Source organism: Crocodylus porosus, unplaced genomic scaffold (genome assembly GCF_001723895.1).
Source record: "Crocodylus porosus isolate Cpor-Errol unplaced genomic scaffold, CroPor_comp1, whole genome shotgun sequence".
NCBI classification, from domain to species: domain Eukaryota; kingdom Metazoa; phylum Chordata; order Crocodylia; family Crocodylidae; genus Crocodylus; species Crocodylus porosus.
This window is the reverse complement of record NW_017728947.1, coordinates 111,370,552-111,386,921: the sequence shown is the minus strand read 5'-3', so window position 1 is coordinate 111,386,921 and position 16,370 is coordinate 111,370,552. Positions and strand designations below refer to the sequence as shown.

General features: G+C 49.1%; 1 long non-coding RNA gene across 1 annotated transcript; it reads right to left on the bottom strand.

Annotated features, from left to right (window-relative positions):
• Positions 1-1,346: 1,346 nt before the first annotated feature.
• Positions 1,347-15,914, bottom strand: LOC109320701. The gene is made up of 3 exons (XR_002103846.1): positions 15,718-15,914; positions 6,754-6,869; positions 1,347-6,636 (listed from the first exon to the last, which is right to left on the bottom strand). It is a non-coding gene; the product is annotated as an uncharacterized LOC109320701 (long non-coding RNA).
• Between the last annotated feature and the right edge of the window lie 456 nt (positions 15,915-16,370).

Genomic DNA, 16,370 nt, shown 5'->3' with positions numbered 1-16,370 from the left:
AATACAAAACTTCACCCACCTGGGCTCAAAAGAAAAAACCCACCCATCTCCAGCAATTGAGATCTCCAGATCTACTCACCAGCTGTTCCAGGACCCTGCTTTCTTACTGCTGGGTGATCTCCCCCCTCTCTCCTCATTTGCTGCCTGGGACTAGTCTTTATACCTCCAGGCCCTTCCCCTTTGCTGCTCAGCCCATGACCTGTCAGGCTAACGCAGGAGTCTCCCATAGGATTGGGTCCACAGCTGATGCCAGCTGCCTCTCCTTCCCTGGTTTTCACTCCTTCTGGCTTGGCAGGTCCTAGTCTCAAAGGGACCTCATCCTTCATCTCTGTTCCTCTGTCTCTTCCCAGTAACAGGAATTTAACCTCTGTGTTACACTGGGGTACTTTTTATATAAGCCACTTATTATATAAACGGTTATTTTATACAATGTGAGCAAGCACCACCCTTGCTGCCACCTCTAGCCCTGCTTCAAAAGAGGGACCACTGCACTGCTCAGGTCTTGGGAAGGTTTGCAGGGGGAGTCCGGCTCTGCCTCCCATGCAGATGGAGATACCTGGTTGCAGCCCACGGGCAGGCGCTAAATAATGGAGAGGAATGGGGTGAAGCTGTCACATAGAGCCATTCCCAGTTTGCTGGCTCTAAGCACAACCCTGCTCAGCCTGCGGGTGTTTGGATCCCAGTTCTGCTATGCGTTGTACGGAGAGCCTCAGTTCCTCGCTCTGGCACTGATTTGCAGCTATTTAAATCCTTTTTATAGGATCAAGCCGAAACTGGCCTCTGGAGCTTCCTTCTATCTTCAGATTTCTAGGAAATCTATGACATTTTCATTTAAAAATGTCCATTTTCATTTAAATAATTTGGGTTTTTTTTGGCAACCCCCATTGCAGCATTCTAATTTAAAAGCTGCAAAATTATTTCCACCTCCCCCCCCAAAACAAAATTTGGGGTTAGGAAAAGAAAAAGCTCCTGACCAATGTATTTTAATCTAGGACCTGTCTGCAGCATCCAAATGGAACAGCGTGAAGAATCTGGTTTTAAATAATGTAATATATAGGAAGAAACGGCAGTGTTTCCCAACAGCCGTGGGTCAGTTATGAATGATTCAGTTCCAGGAATTGCATCACTTTGGGCAAAGACTAGCAATCATCCGTTGCTTCCATAAAGCTGAAGGGAGACAGGTGTATCTACCACCAAAGCCCATCTACAGCATTGGGACCTACGTTTTTAAAAAATAGTTAGGTGTTCAAAAGATCCTCTTGAGAAGAGTAATATATGTGTTTGGCATCTTCTAAGTTGACACCGGTATATTTGGACTGTTTAATGAAAGTTCACGGTGTTTCAATAGAAATGGTTTTATTAACAAAACATGCACATTATATATAGATATTTAAAATACATATACAATCTTTTTCTACTAGTCACTTTAGAAAACAATCTCATAAAAACCTTTAGTCGGGTCTTCAGTAATTTGAAACATTAAAAACATTTTTTGATTACAGAACAAGTATTACACTATCTAAGTGATGGATCATCACTATATATTTAACATTATGTAACGCAGGCTCATGCATTTCGATAGAAATATGATGTTTATTTTTGATGCTTTATTATTAATATCAAATATATGACAATATATTAACAGTGCCTGCACCAGCTCTTATATGCAAGTGATTCCCTGCTGAGATAGTATATACGGGCTCTGAATGAGAAAGACAACTTTTTTTGCAGATTTATAACTGGATTAACTTGGAAAGCGATGTGTGTACACCATGAAGTTGTGGGTGAAACAGAACTCAAAGATTCAGAGAAAAAATAAAAAGGAAAAATTGGAATTTCATGAATTGCAAAGGATGTCACTGGGAAAAAACCAAGGGAATCATTAAACGTTGGTTTGTGATTGTTCCAATCTGAAGTCTTGCTATTAGGTGACATTTAAATGATGGGGTTTTTTTCAAGGTACTCTCAAGTATTAAACTGAATCTTTGTAGAATACACAAAGTTAGCAATTAAGTCGTGGTTACAGAATATTTACAGAGCATATACAAAGGTTTGTGTGATGATGGGACTTTAAGGCACAATATTCCATACACTCAGCTGACCGCATTCATTGAAAACAAAAGGTCCATTGACAGTGCAGATATAGGAAGTCAAGAACTCAAGCAGCAGGTCAATAATCACTTTCACAGATAATGAGGCAATTCAGGAGGAGTTCCACTGTGTACATCAGCCCAGTCCTACATATACTTATGCACATGCTTAACTTTAAGAGCATGAGTAGTTCCATTGACTTAATGAGACAACACATGTGAGTAAACTTAAGCATATTTGAGGTGTGTACAGGATCTGCGCCATAGGATTTCCAAATGCAAGGTGTCTTATAGAAGCATGTAGGCTCCCTGTCATTTAACTGCATGCTCTGCCCCTGGAGGATGATAACTATATGAGCTTGATCCTACAAACACGACTAAGCGCAGTTTCATTGTGGTGCATGTACACGCCACGAGATTTGCCCTTTCAGGCGCTGTAATGAGACAACAGAGCAACACACAACACACCTGGTAGTAATTACTTTCGAGATCAATCCTTATGTATAACGGCCAATTAGGAAAAGTGGCACAAGGAAAACGTAAAATAATTTACACATTCATTTTACAGACCCAAGCGTGTTTCTATATAAAATACAAAACTGAGGTGCAAATTAGTACTTCACAAGCCAGTCGTGTTCAAGATGATCAAGTGACATTACCAAATTTGTCCCAGTCAGGCTCCGAATTCATATTCTCTCTGAGGTGTAATATGCTCTGCTGAAAAATTCTCCAAGATAACTGGTTGTGAAGAAAGGATTTTCTTTACACCCAGCAAAAACATAGCCTGCACATATATGGGTACATTGTAGCTCTAAAATCATCTAAGGACTTTTTTTTTAAATTACTACAGTCTAGCGAGGGGGGCTAACTCAACAAATGCCAGAAACTTTGTACGGAAGTTAAACTATACATCCTGAAAGGTGTCATCAAACAAACATTACTTTATGTGTCTGTATTATGGTAGTAAATGGTGGCTTCGCAACTGAATATTGAATTATCACTAGTCTCCAGCCTGCAGGCCCGACCCAGTCCCTACAGCCAGGTCATTTGGCTTCCCCATGGGTCTGGAAATTTGGCAGCAGGGGAGCGGTGGCAACACTACTTGCTGCTCCTCTGCATTTCAGCAATACTATTTTCACTAAACTATTACATTTTGGTTGAGGAAAAAAGGGAGAGAGGGACAAAACTTTGATGCAAATCCTATCTTGTGTCTGACCTGGGAAAATCAAACCTTTGCTCTATGAAAACTTCAAGCAGTTAGTTACCTGAGACCCATCCAGAATATTTTCCTTGCCAGCCTTTCAATAAGGTGCTTTCAGTGACAACATCTCATGAAGCATCATCTCAAATAAGTTTTCGACAGTTAACAAAGCAATCATTTCTCTCCTTAGACAAGGAAATTAGCTTTCAAAAGATAAACTTCAACAACCATAATTGTCCTAACAAAGGTCAAAAGCTAAATCCAGCTTGATTATCTGTGAAGTGTAATGAGTCTTGTCGTTCAGAGCAGAATTATAGTGCACATATAATAAAGTGGGTGTCATCATCAGCGACTGAGGAAAAGGTTACTTAGCATGCCGTACAGTAATTTGATCATTATGAATTCAACTGAAAATGGACACAAAGAAAAAAGTGCATAAATGCCAGTACTTTAGAGCAGAAAATTACATATTTTGAAAAACCAGAAGGCTGTAATAATTTCCCATTGACACATACCAATATGAGGGAGTCCTCTAATGCCCCCTGCCCGACCTCTAAGTGCATAGATGATATGTGATGTATCAGAGATAAGAGAGCTCTCCGACTCCGAGCGATGATGGCCCTTTTAACAGCGCTGCTCATACAACTCAGCCCACAAATTTGACAGCAGAAGTGCTTCACTCTCAGTTTTTCCTTGGAGTATTAAGGCTGTTATGCACATAAGATAACGGCAGTCCTCTCTCCAAATTAGCCTGGCCCTTTTCAATTTCTCTCGTTCAGAGAGATGTGGCAGCTCTTACTGGATGGCTTTTCAAAACACCTTGGTTTACATGTGACGAGCTGTTGCAAAGTTTGGACCAGTTTTTTGGTTGGCGTAACTCCAGTGAAAGCCACGGGAGTGGGACCAACAGAAGGCCAAGGAGCTACCCTCCATGGAGCAATGCTGATTTCCACTGGATTTGGGATATAGCCTGCAAATAATGTGACTCCGCCTCAGAAGCAAATAGAGAAATTTGGCCTCCAAGAAAAATTAAGGTGGCTTCTGCCAGACTCAGAATTTGCAGTTACTAAGTTCACTTTAGAAACAGTAGTGTCCCCTTTCTGCATATCGACTGAGCTCTCACTATGTGAGTTAGCAAAACAATATTTCACAGAGCGGTAGGCTTTAAATTGGGGAATAATATATATATTTTAATTTAGGTCTTTGAAAAATGTGACTAAAACCTCTCAACGCTCCTAGCTCTTTTTCTCTTCCTGTTCCCAAAACCAACAGAGGCATCTAGTGACCTGTCACCTTCTACTCACTTTGCTCCTTGCACGTTCAGCTCTTCCCTGCTTTTTATTGTACTGTCAACGCAGACCCAACAGCAGCCACTGCGTGTGCAATTTAGAAGAACAAGGCATCTTAGAGTAGGGTTACAGGAGGAGTCTTGGTTTTATACTAAGTACAGCTGTAGCAAGCATTTTTTAAAACAATTTGTTCATACTGTACAATGCTTCAAAAATGTCATCCGTCAAATTTGCATAAGAAAAAGCTTTCAGACAAAATTGGGAGGTGTCGATACATCTCCAGCATGAGAGCGTCTTATGGTATCATCATCTGTGACCATAAGCCGCCATGCAAAGTTGGTTCTTTCACTGTAAGCCAATAGGTCACTGATTTCAATGGGCTTTGGATCAGACACCGTTATTTGTTCAGCACGTCTATGTTGCACATCATTCTTGAATGAATGACGGATATATTGGTAACGGTGTCATTTACTGGCTCATTAATAACTTTGTCTCGGGGCATAGTATATAATCCCTGCTTTTGACTCCATTTACTTTAGCATCGTTTTCTCCTCTTTGGTATTTTTAGAACGTCGTTTGAGCAGCTATAAAACTTCCTTGTACTAGTGATCAATTTGCGAAATGTCTCTCCGTGAACATGCTTGTGAGATTATATAGAGATAAAGGTAGTTCCAAAAGAACCCTAAAACCAGACTTCTCACTCAACCTCAAATGCTACTACAAATGTAGAGTAGGCTCACCTTGCATCAAAGACCTCTTAGGTTTTAGTAACATCTGTCCACTATATTAATTTTCCAATGTAGGCTTCCCCCCCAACCAAAAAAAAAATTTATAAATAAATAAAATCATATAACCTTAAAAAAAAAGCAACTCAAACTGTCTCGGTACTAACACTGATCACATCCCAAGCCGCATGGCCACATAGTGATGTCGCACACAAACCATAGTTGAGTTGGAGGCAGACAACCAGAAGAAGGGGAGGCAGATCACATTTAGAAAACACTGACAACTTGGATGAGGAAAGCGTCTTTCGTCTGAGCGGCTGAGCTTTACTGTAAAATAGCAAACTCAGTGCCAACTGAGAAAGCAAGCAAGCAAATGCGAGTGCCATTTGGTGGATCAGTTATAAACCCCCCCAAGCCCTCACCAACCTCATTGCAGAGCTTCTTTAAGCAGCAGTTGAGTCATGTCACTTCTCTGCAAGATCTGAACTGAAAGGGCCTTTCCTTTGGCACCAATTCCTTCAAAGAAAAACCTCACCTCCTCACCCCTTCCCATAAAGAGCTCTTCCCGCTCACTCCTCCTTGTCAGACTCATCTGCCGCTTTCAGCTTTACCTTCCACCTGGGATGGCACCATTTAAATGCAAAGTGATTCAAATATCTGTATCTACACATTGACAACTTAACCGGAGCCCCGTTTCTATAATACACGTTGCAGATAAGGTCTCTGCTTACAAAAACCTTTGCATTGCACCAGCTGCCTGCCTGCGTGTGAAGGGGCTTTATAATCAAGGGCTTCACACCGATCACTGGAGAGTATGACTCAAAGTGGCCTCCATTCAGCTCTGTGTGCGTCCCATCTTTGATCACAAGCGTGTTTGCAATTAGTGCCTCATCTGAGCATGTTAATAAGCAGTTCACACATTCAGAAACAAAACATCAGTGGATCTAACAGCTACTTTAATTCATTTTATAAATAAGCAGTTGAGAATTTTGCTCCAAGTGGCTGCTTGTATAGCCCATTCCATAAATGGCGTTCTCTGGCGAATAAGGCACAATATGATATGAATGCAGCTCTTCATAATAGAGTGACGGAGAACAGCATTCCTGTACCATAAACTTCAGCCGTTTTCGTGCATCAGAGTAAGCCGTCCGACAACAAGGTGCCTCCTTAAAGTATTCATAGCTCTCCCTCTCGGTCTCTAAGTGGATCTTCCTCAACAAATTGTTAATTAGCACAGACCTGCGCAGGTACGTTTCGGGATCCTCAAGGAATCGAAGCTTCTGCAGAGATAGTTTTAGGATGCAAGTCCGGTCCTCGGGTAATATCAGGTGCTGGGGAAGTGAAAACAAGCATTAGGGCTTTTGAACTGAGGAAGAGGAGCGAGCGAGCGAGCGGATTGCACTTTCCGAGCGAGGACAAAGACGACGGGAGAGAAGAAGCGTACTCACTTTTGGACAGTACTCATGGTAATCTTGATGTAAATGTTCTTCTTCTGCATATTTTCTCTTAAAGTAGGCTACTTTCGACGTTGTTAATGTATTTGTCACTACCCTGTCTGGAGCAGCTGTGCAAACCAGATAATAATAAAGAGTGTGAGCAACAATCGGACAAATCAACGTTTTCAATATTGTCAATGAAAAGATGCGCCTAAAATCTGGGGACGCCTCCTCTGGGACTCGACTGGCAAATGATCAGGTTTACTCTCACCTAGAGGTGCTAGACAATTTGCAGACCTGCAAGGACACCAAGGCCTCTTTCCCAAGGAGTTTACTCTCCAAATGTCAGATGTAAAGGTGAGCAAAAATCCCATCGCACTAAGAGCTAGTACAAACGGGCAGCGCCCTTAATTGATGCGGGCGGTGCTAGTGCAAGAAAAGCAGTGAGTTTGGACGGGGAGGTCTGCAGTTGTCTCCAGCTGCAGTTTGAAACTCGCGATTCGCTTTGCACAAGAGCACGTTCCCTCTCTTCCTGGCCAGCGAAGGGCTGGCGTGACTTCAGCGGCGAGCCATTACAAAGCCATGCGCTAGATGGTGCTGCTAGCACAGAAAACAAAGGGCTTGCAGGGTTGCGCTGTAGTGGCCACATTCGCCCATGCTTTCCCTTGGCGTCTTATTTCTAGGTGACTCAGATTTGCGCTGCATAGAAAGAATATTCCTGCTGGGGATTATGAATGAGCAGGGAAGTGGATCTGGGCCACAAAGCTCTGGGTGTGCGGATCCCTGCTTTGTTTCAGGGCGCTGAGGACAGAAGAGCCGAGCGCAGGATGAGACCTGGCTCTGTTGCTGGGCCCATCTCTACGTGTGCTCCAGTACCACGCTAACCTCTAGCGCCTCGAAAGTAGGAGCTTATTAACACTTCCATCTCGCCTGATCCTCTAGGGTGCAGGGGATCCCTGCGGGAGCACGGGCACGCTCCTTCACAGAGCGCACGCGCCCCCAGCGAGGAGAGGGGCACGGTGCCAGCTGCATACTCTTAGCTGTATATGACGAAAGGCTGGACCCCCAATCCACGGGCTGTCAATGGATGTTGTGCCATTGCCTTCGTGGCAGCAGGACTGGAGCCAAAATGTTTCAATGGACACAAGGACCGGAGTCATGGCCACACCAGCACTGAACTTCACATATGGAGGTAGCAGAGGGATTTATGTCGTCTCCGTGCTTCCCCTGTGCTGACTGAAATGGGGGCAGCCCTTCCTTGCCCGCAGGGGGCTGTTCTGGCAGCCAGGACTAGCTGCAGTGCAGGAAAACCCCTTGTGCCAGGTGGTCTTGGGGAAGGGCAGGGGTGGCACAGAGCTTTCTCTCATCGCGAGACTGCGAAGTACAAGCTCTAGCAGCCCCTTTGCATTGAACTAGGCAATAAAAGAGGCACCATGGTCCTGTGATCGGTTCAGTGTTGGAAAAGTGTGGGCCGCTATTAAAAGGGCAATAGAGATACACGTGCATCTGTCTGGGTGCAGGTTTGGGGATGGCGGGGGGGGAGTCTTTCTGCCTCAAAACACTGTGCTTCAGAGTACAGCTCCTTTGAAAATGCCCGCGGGGTCAGATCCCACTCCCGGTGTTCCTGTTCTCCAGCTGAACTTCTCTGCCTCCGCGTCAGATTTCTGGGGGCATTTAAAATGCAGGCCAGCAGAAGAAATTCAGGAATTGGTTGCTACCACCAAATTAGGGCCCAGAGGCATCACTCCTGAATCTGTGATCATGTCTCCCAAACTCTTGACACCCAGGGCACCCTTTTCTTCTGCGCCAAGATTGGCAGCATGCTTTACTCTTACACCCAACAAGGTACCTATGCTTGATCTTAGCCAAAAGGCTAAGACATTACACAGTGAGATAGGCAACGCTTATGCAGTGGTGCCCAAACTTTTGGCCCCGGGAGCTGGATGAGCAGTACTGGGTTGGTCCGTGGGCCAGTCTGTGGGCTTGATACCACTGCACAGGGCCAGCGTGGCTAGGGCCCAATCCTGCCACGTGGAGCTTGGAAAAATTGGTGGGGGGGAGCAGTCACAGTGCCACTGCTCCCCCATGGCCAAAGCCGTGGGGTGCCCTGCAGGCCAGATGGCACGGCTCTGCGGGCTGGATCTGCTACTGATAAAGCAGCATTTTATGCATCACACCGCGTGTCCCTTGGGAACCACTGCTGCAGCACATGAGCAGCCGGCATTGTGATTCCAAAACACGAACCTCAGGCTGCTACTAGGAAACAACACCGATTGCACCTGCTCCCTAAATGAGCACCGCGGATCCGAGTGGAAAGCCATCACCATTACTGCTAGATGAAGTGTTGGGGTCGCCACTTCTTTAGGAGAGGGGAAGAATTGGCTCTTTTTCTCACCCATGGAAAATGGGAGAGCCGCAAAGGGAGAGACCTTAGTCAGATACAAGCCTCCCACGGGGGCTGGGTCCACCCGCTAGACCAGCTGTGTTCAGCATACAAGCACGGTGGAAAACAAGGAGATTGTTCCTGGACTGCGGCAGGTCATTTCAGCCAACAGCTTAAGCCAGAGGAGTCACGAGGCTGCTCTAACTCAAGCTCTGCAGAAATGGCTCCTTACACACCCTGCTGGACCCGGAGCCCAGCTGGACTGCACGACCTCCACCCACCTCGTGCTGGAAGGGACCATTTCAGCAGCTCTGCATTATGCAAAAAATACCCTTGCAGAGGGAGTGTTCCCGGACAGCGCTTTCTGCCCCATTTTATGGCCTTGTTAGGCCACCAGCATGGAGAATCAGCTCCACTCGCTTTATTAGTTTTCATTGTCTTCAGTGACTCTGATGGGAAGCAAACTGTATGCCAGGTAGGAGAAGATGCCCCATTCCTAGGTATATACCCACCCGCACTGCTGCATCCCTTGCATCTGTAGCAGCAAATACCACTCTAAACTTGGGCCACAGCTTTCATGTAATGAGCCTCGGCCAGGTCACCCTGAGAGCAGCAGTGCTGATGTATCGTACTTTAGACAGAGTGGCAAGACCGAGCACCCAGGAGATGGGCCTCATCTTGTATATTGGGGTCTTCAGTATATAGCCCACCTCCACCCCCACTACTTATAACAGAAGCTGAGTATAATCTACCCTGTAGTTACTCTCCCAGCACCACTGCGCAGAGAGAGGCCCCGTACTTTGCAGGTGAGCATGCACAGAAAGACAAGATGACTTGGCCAAGGTCACACAAGCCGCCAGTGGCAGAAACAGAATCGAACCCAGGCCTCCCAAGCCACACGCTGCTGCTGTAACCACTGGCTAATCCTGCAAGGAAAGCCTGTGAACCACCTCCCAAATCCTTAGCCTCATCTACCGGCAGTGCGGAGTTGAACCGTGCGAGGGAGAAGAAAGAGCAGAACCAAACTGTTTCCAGGGACTTCAGACACAGCTTTAGCAAGACGGTCCAGAGGGAGACAAACCCTGACTGTGTGCAAGAAAGGCCTAAAAGTGAAGGTCCAGCAATAGGATGTTCTCTCTGGGACAGCACAGGTGGAAAAATCCAAAGGGAAATTGGTGCTTTGCCCCTTTGCCCCTTTGCCTGGTGCCCTATAGGGTCTTCACTGCCAGGAGCGCAGCCAGGAACCAATGCCATCCATTGGCTCCTCACTCACCGAACGGAGACATCATGACCACCTTGGAGCAGCCCTGAGTGCGCTGTGCGTAACTCCCCCCCGAGAGCCTGGAGAGACCCTGCAGGTGGAACTGCACGAGCTCCTGGCTTGGTGCAAGGGATGCAAACGCTATTGCAGACCGGTGACTGAGGCAGCAGCCAATGGGGGGCTGCCCTGCAGACCTGCGCCCTGGTGTCCGGGGATGAACTGCATTGCGTTGCATTGCAGTCACACTGCACAGAGCTTGGCTACGCAGGGATTTATTGGGCCGGAGCGAATCGCACCCTTGGGTGCTGGAACGGCTCGTCTAGCAGACTGGTTTGGTAGCTAACTGGCACTCGAGTTCCTTCTCCCATTTCTGACTCGCAGAGGAAGTCATTGTCCCTCCATCATGACACTGCAGTGAACTTGGAGCACAGACTGAGGGCAATAAAGGGTTCATTGCGGTTAAGTCCTAACAAACCTCACCATTTCAGGTGCCGTTTTAATGTTCTAATATTCCATCTAATGAATGACATGTTATTAGAGGCAAAGTGGCCCAGATCCTGGTCGGCACTCAGGCACCAGATGTGGCACCAGGGTGGCTTGAAAGCAAGGTGCTACCATGACCCTGGGACCTGCGAGTGCAATCTGCTTCCCAAGCACAACTGAGGGAGCAGCCTGAAAGCTGCTCTAAAGTGAGTGACTGTATGACCCAGACCACTAGGAGGACATCAGGATGCCTTGGCCACCCCCTTTCTCCCAGATCAAGTGCCCTGAGTCAATGGGCTGTTGGAGCCACTGTGAAGCTTGCAGACCACGCCGGGCTTCTTTGGTTGAGAGGCCAGAGCTGCTGCATTTAAGTCAGGTTCAGGCCAAATAGCAAACCTAACGCTAGACAAGAGCTTGAAGAGCAGGGTTTTGGAGTTTGATGCTTCCTCGTGTACTTAACGATCGGGCCAGGCCTTGGGACAGTCCCACTGGCACATGCATCTCATGGGCAGATGGCATCCAGGAAGTCATCTGCAGAGAGGTGCCGCAGCCGATACATGAAGCAGTGGAAAACACTCATGCGGCTGTAGATGCGTATGCACGCTGCCCATAGCCTGCCGGTAACAAAGAGCAACCTGGCAATGGGAGCTCATCACATCCCACTTCTGCTACACAAATGCAAGAAGCTATGCTTGTTAGCCTAACCCGGGGTACTCAGCCCGTGGCTCCCTTGCTTCAAGTGGCTCTTCAACTTATCAGCAGCGACTCCGTGCTGAAAACACTATCAATATGATATGTCTGACTGCAGGAGTCGGGTCTGTCTTTCCCGTAATTATGCCACATGTGGCGCATGTCTTAGCCATCACGAGCAAACTATTGTGGTGGTTTCTTTTTGAACCTGAGCATGTTTGCCCCGGTTTACTTAGAGCAGTAGGTGCTGGGAGCAATTCAGTTAGCGCTGGTCCCGTCTACACGAGATGCTGGCTGCCCGGTAGCTCGTTACTATTGCGCACTAGCGCTGTGTGGCACAAACAGTGACCGCACAGCTACTGCACGGTCAGCAACTGCAGGAAGCCGTGCAGGGACGCTACTGCACTGTAACGCCGGTTCCTGCGCAGTCGTTTAGTACTTGGGTATGCAAACGCTAAACAACTGCGCAGTAACAACTGCGCAGTCAGCCTCTTGTGTGGATGCAGCCACTGATTACTCCAGGGTTAGGAGTCAGGGCTCAGTATCGGGGAAATAACCACGAGCTGAGCAGTAGGGTGGACTGGTAACCAGCCACACGGCTGGGCCGTACAAGCAGGCAGCGATGCTGTTAAGAAGTCAACAGGCTCAGTAGGACTGAGTGTCAAGATGCGAAAAGTGTTTGTGACCAAACCTGGGCCCCGTGTTAGGACGCCAGAGAACGGCAGCTCTTGGTGTCTGACTTTCACAGCGGCCAGGAGGTACTTCAAAGTTTCTAACTCCCACCGCCTGAAGGTTACGGGGTCTCAGTCGCCTGTTTGACATGGCCTGGTGCTCTCTGCTGGTCCCTAAAAGGCACAAACATTTCTCTTGCCTCCATCAGTAATTATTGTTACCTCCAGGCGTTAATCTTATGGGAAGCGCCGAGAATTGAATAGACGTTAAGAATGAGCCTTCACTCCCAGCCAGGTAGGAGGGAGATGCAGAGAGGTTTATGCAGAGGGGTTTGAGCCCAGGCCTCAGACCCTTGGTGATGTTCAAGGTCAATAATCAATGCGGACAAAATGCACGTCCTGACCCTGTTGCACCAGCACCAGCCCTCAGCCCACCTGCGTGTAGCTAACCCCAAGAAAGGAACCAGCCTGGCCCTTTTTGAGGTGCAGTGGGGAGCTGCGCTGGTGTTTTTGGACACGCCTGGTTTTGTGCCTGCTTCGGGCAGGCTTTGAGGAGGTTGTGGCCACCCCGAGCTGCAGCGCTGCAGCAGTGATTCAGCCTCTTGGTGCTTTGTTTAAACATAAACACCTTGAGTCAGTGCCTCCTGTGTACACAGCTCTCCTTGCGTTGTGACAGCTCCATCAAGGTGGCATGAGTCACAGCCTCTGGTTCTCCACCTGGGAGACAACTACATCATCGACACGCTGCACTTCTTCTGTGCTACACCACAAGGCAAGGCACGGGGCCGGATTTCAGGACAAGTGCAATGCCGCTGGCGTCCAGTGCCGCACCTGCTAGCACTGGTTTTGGCCCATTCTCCAAATCTCACCAGCGAGGCTGGTCCTGTTCATCCTGACCAGTGAGCGCTCTGCGTGTAGACGGAGGCTGAACTTTAAATCGCTTTGTATTCAGAGGGAGCAAAGCTGCCATCTCACCGGTGAATCAACACGGGCTCCCTCCCGGTCCTCAAATCAGCGTACCATTCACAGCAACTGCTCTCTGGGTACCTGCTCCCAGCGCACGCCGAGGAGCTGCATCCCTTTCCCATTAATGTTAACAAGCATCAACCCTCTAATTGCCGCACACGTCAGCGAGAGACGAGGCGCCTAGCTCTAGCCTTGAGCCGACAGATGCGGCTGCACCATGTCTCACGCATTAGGAGAGTCAAAGGTGCCCCTTCCTAGTCATTTTAGCATTTAGCGCTAAATGGCCTGAACTCAGGGATTTATTGAGCAGGCTGGGAACCCAGGGACCTTGTTCTTGAATGAAACTGGAAACACTCCTGCAGTAGTAGCTGCTTCCTGGAAACGCAAACAGCTAGAGACGCTTTCAGGCGACCTCTCAGAACACCACCAAGGCCCCCAGTGTCAGGGCCAGCTCTTTTGCAGGAATTAGGTGCCGTGTTTTGAACACCGAGATAAGCGAGATGAAAGACAAGGAGCAAGGCTGGGGTTTGTTAATGGCTCAGCCACGAGGAGCAGATGGCAGACTGCCTTGTGATTACAGACGCAGGAGAGCTGGCCTGGGTTTGTTTCCCAGCCCGATCATGGCTGAGACTCCGGATTTTCTTTGGGAGCAGATCTGCTCTACGGGGAGGCAGGGACAACCAGCCAGCGCTCCCAGGCTGACCGAAGGCAGCAGGTGCTCTTACAGGGCCTGCCCCCGAGGCGGTGGGGAGCCGGTCTGGAAGGGGCGAGCGGGGTGGAACCGGGGGGAAGGGGGCACACGCCAGGCTCCCGGTAGGCACTGAACTGGGTGGAAAAGTTCCAGCACGTTTCTCCCCGGGGTTACGGTATCCGGCACGGGGGGTAGGTCTGCGCACCATGTGTCCGCTACGCTTCTGCTGCTTAGTGAAGCGAGTTTGCTCTGTGCTAAACACGCTTTGCGTGTCACGATGGGCGGGAGACTCAACCCCGGGGGGACCGACCTTTTTGGCAGGTGTGCCACAAACTAGCCCTGCACCGCCCTGAGTGCTCCTCCGAACCTCTTCCTCTGCCCAATCTGCTGCTCTGCTGTCTGCACCCTTCCCTGTGCTTCCTACCTGACCTGCTTTTTGCTCCTGCCCGGTCTGTGCCCTGTTTTCTGCTCCCTGCCCTACCTACTGCTGCAGTGCCCGTCCCCTCCATGCCCTCCCATGTGCCACGCACAGAGGATGCCCACGGCACTTGTGGCAGGCAGGCTGCAGGTTGCAGCCTCCCCCTCCCCGCCCAACTTGACCTTTCCCGTGCCTCAGTTTCCCCTCAGCAAAGCATTTTGCATTTCCACATGATTAAGTTCACTCGTGTTTGTGAGGTTCTCAGGCAATGGGGTGGGGGCGGCTGCACCTTGCTAGTGGCCTGGGGATGTGGCTGATGACCCGAGATCTGCTGACCGGAGGGAACAGGTTTCAAGATGGGCTGTTAGTAAGACGTGCCCGTGTCCCGCTGAGACTCCTACAGCCGTACATGGCGAAGTGATCAATATGCAAGTCAGCCAGGCTCGGGGATAGCGTATGTCTCAGTCATCCCTGTCTTGCATACTCAACTAGAGAGCTTTAAGCTTTTAAATAAATAGGAATTGACATTTATTTTCAGCGGGCGACATCCCAGGAAATATTGCGGCGTCCTTGCCACGGCTGTAAAAATGCGGTAATAAATTCTTTTCTTTCTTAGCTAAGCAGAGCATCCTTAAAATCTTGCTCTGATTTAAACACATGCCATTGCCAAGATCCCTTCATTCACAGGCAGCCGGAGTAGCTGCTCCATGGCAGGACTCCTATTTGATTGTGCGACTCTGCTGCACCGTGCGCAGATGAACGTGCGCGACGGAAACACGGCTGGTCCTCGCGCGTCACAGGGATGGGGAAAAAAAAACCCCAAACAAATCCCAGCCCGACTGCTCTCTCTTAAACCCACGAGGACACGTCTTCCGTCCTTGTTCAGCCCAGGCCCAGGGAGAGCTCCCTCGAACGGGCACAGAGCTTTGCTGTACCCCGGGAGCCGCGTGTTTGCTAACCTGCTGGCTCTGTACTTTGAAACTGCATTTCTGACTGTTTGCTAATCGCTTTGGAGGATTCCCGCTAATCCGTTCTATGCACATGTGTGCAATATTCCTTCATTGACACAAGGATATTAATAGCCTCCCCTGAGCTCGTGAAGATGTTACACTTGATTACAGAGCGATCATCACCTCCCTTGTCCCCATCGTCCCACTGCTTTCCTTCTGACTGTTTGCACTGCATTAGCCCGGACAGCGGGGTTCAGCTGGCACGCAACAAATAGAAGCAAATCATCCTTCCTGCTCCGTCCCCTTCAGAGAACACTATTACTAAGCCACTGCACTTTCAGAAAACAGCCCGTTGCACTGATCATCCAAAGGAGATCAAACAGAGATTTGCCATTGCAATTCCTCAAAGCCAAAGTGATTTTTTTTTTTTTTTTTGGTATCTAGTCTGCAAACTTGTTATTACCTTGTGACACCGAATCAACCCGCAAAGTGTCTTCCTGGGATAATTTCAGCAACGCTGGTAAGATTTCTTCTTTGCACAGGCTCTGCGAGCATTTCTCACTGCCCCGCACTGCCGAACAGCCCCCTGCCACGGTCGGTCAGAGGCAGGAAGGGACGGGTTTCAGTCGCGACAGTCAGGACCGACACCGCAAGGATCCAGGCTGCAAAGGAAGCAAGATGCTATTTCAGCGACTCCCGGGGTATTTCACCCCAGGGGACGCATGGCCCTGAAGTTAGGTACAAGGGTCTCTCTTGGACCTTGTTTCCTGGACTTCGTTTCAGCCCTGAGGGGAGCAAAGCACTCCGAGCACTCATTTCAACCGGCCAGCCCCTTGGGAGCCACCGGGCTTGCTCTCCAGGGCCCGCGTGGCTCTGGGCACGAGTCGCGCCGTAGTCCCGTCCCGGGACCCAGCCCGAGCAGACTCCCTCCCTCGGGCCGCCAGCCCCGGCCTTTCCTGGGGCAGCCACAGGGCTCCGAGTCACCTCGCCACGTCCTTCTGCGCAGAGGTGACTCTCCTATTCGGCACGCACCCGTGCGCCCACGCGGGCAGCGACCTTCCCCCGGCGGTGCCACTTCCGCCCGCTGCTTCTCCCGGGTGGGGCGGGGCAGGGGGC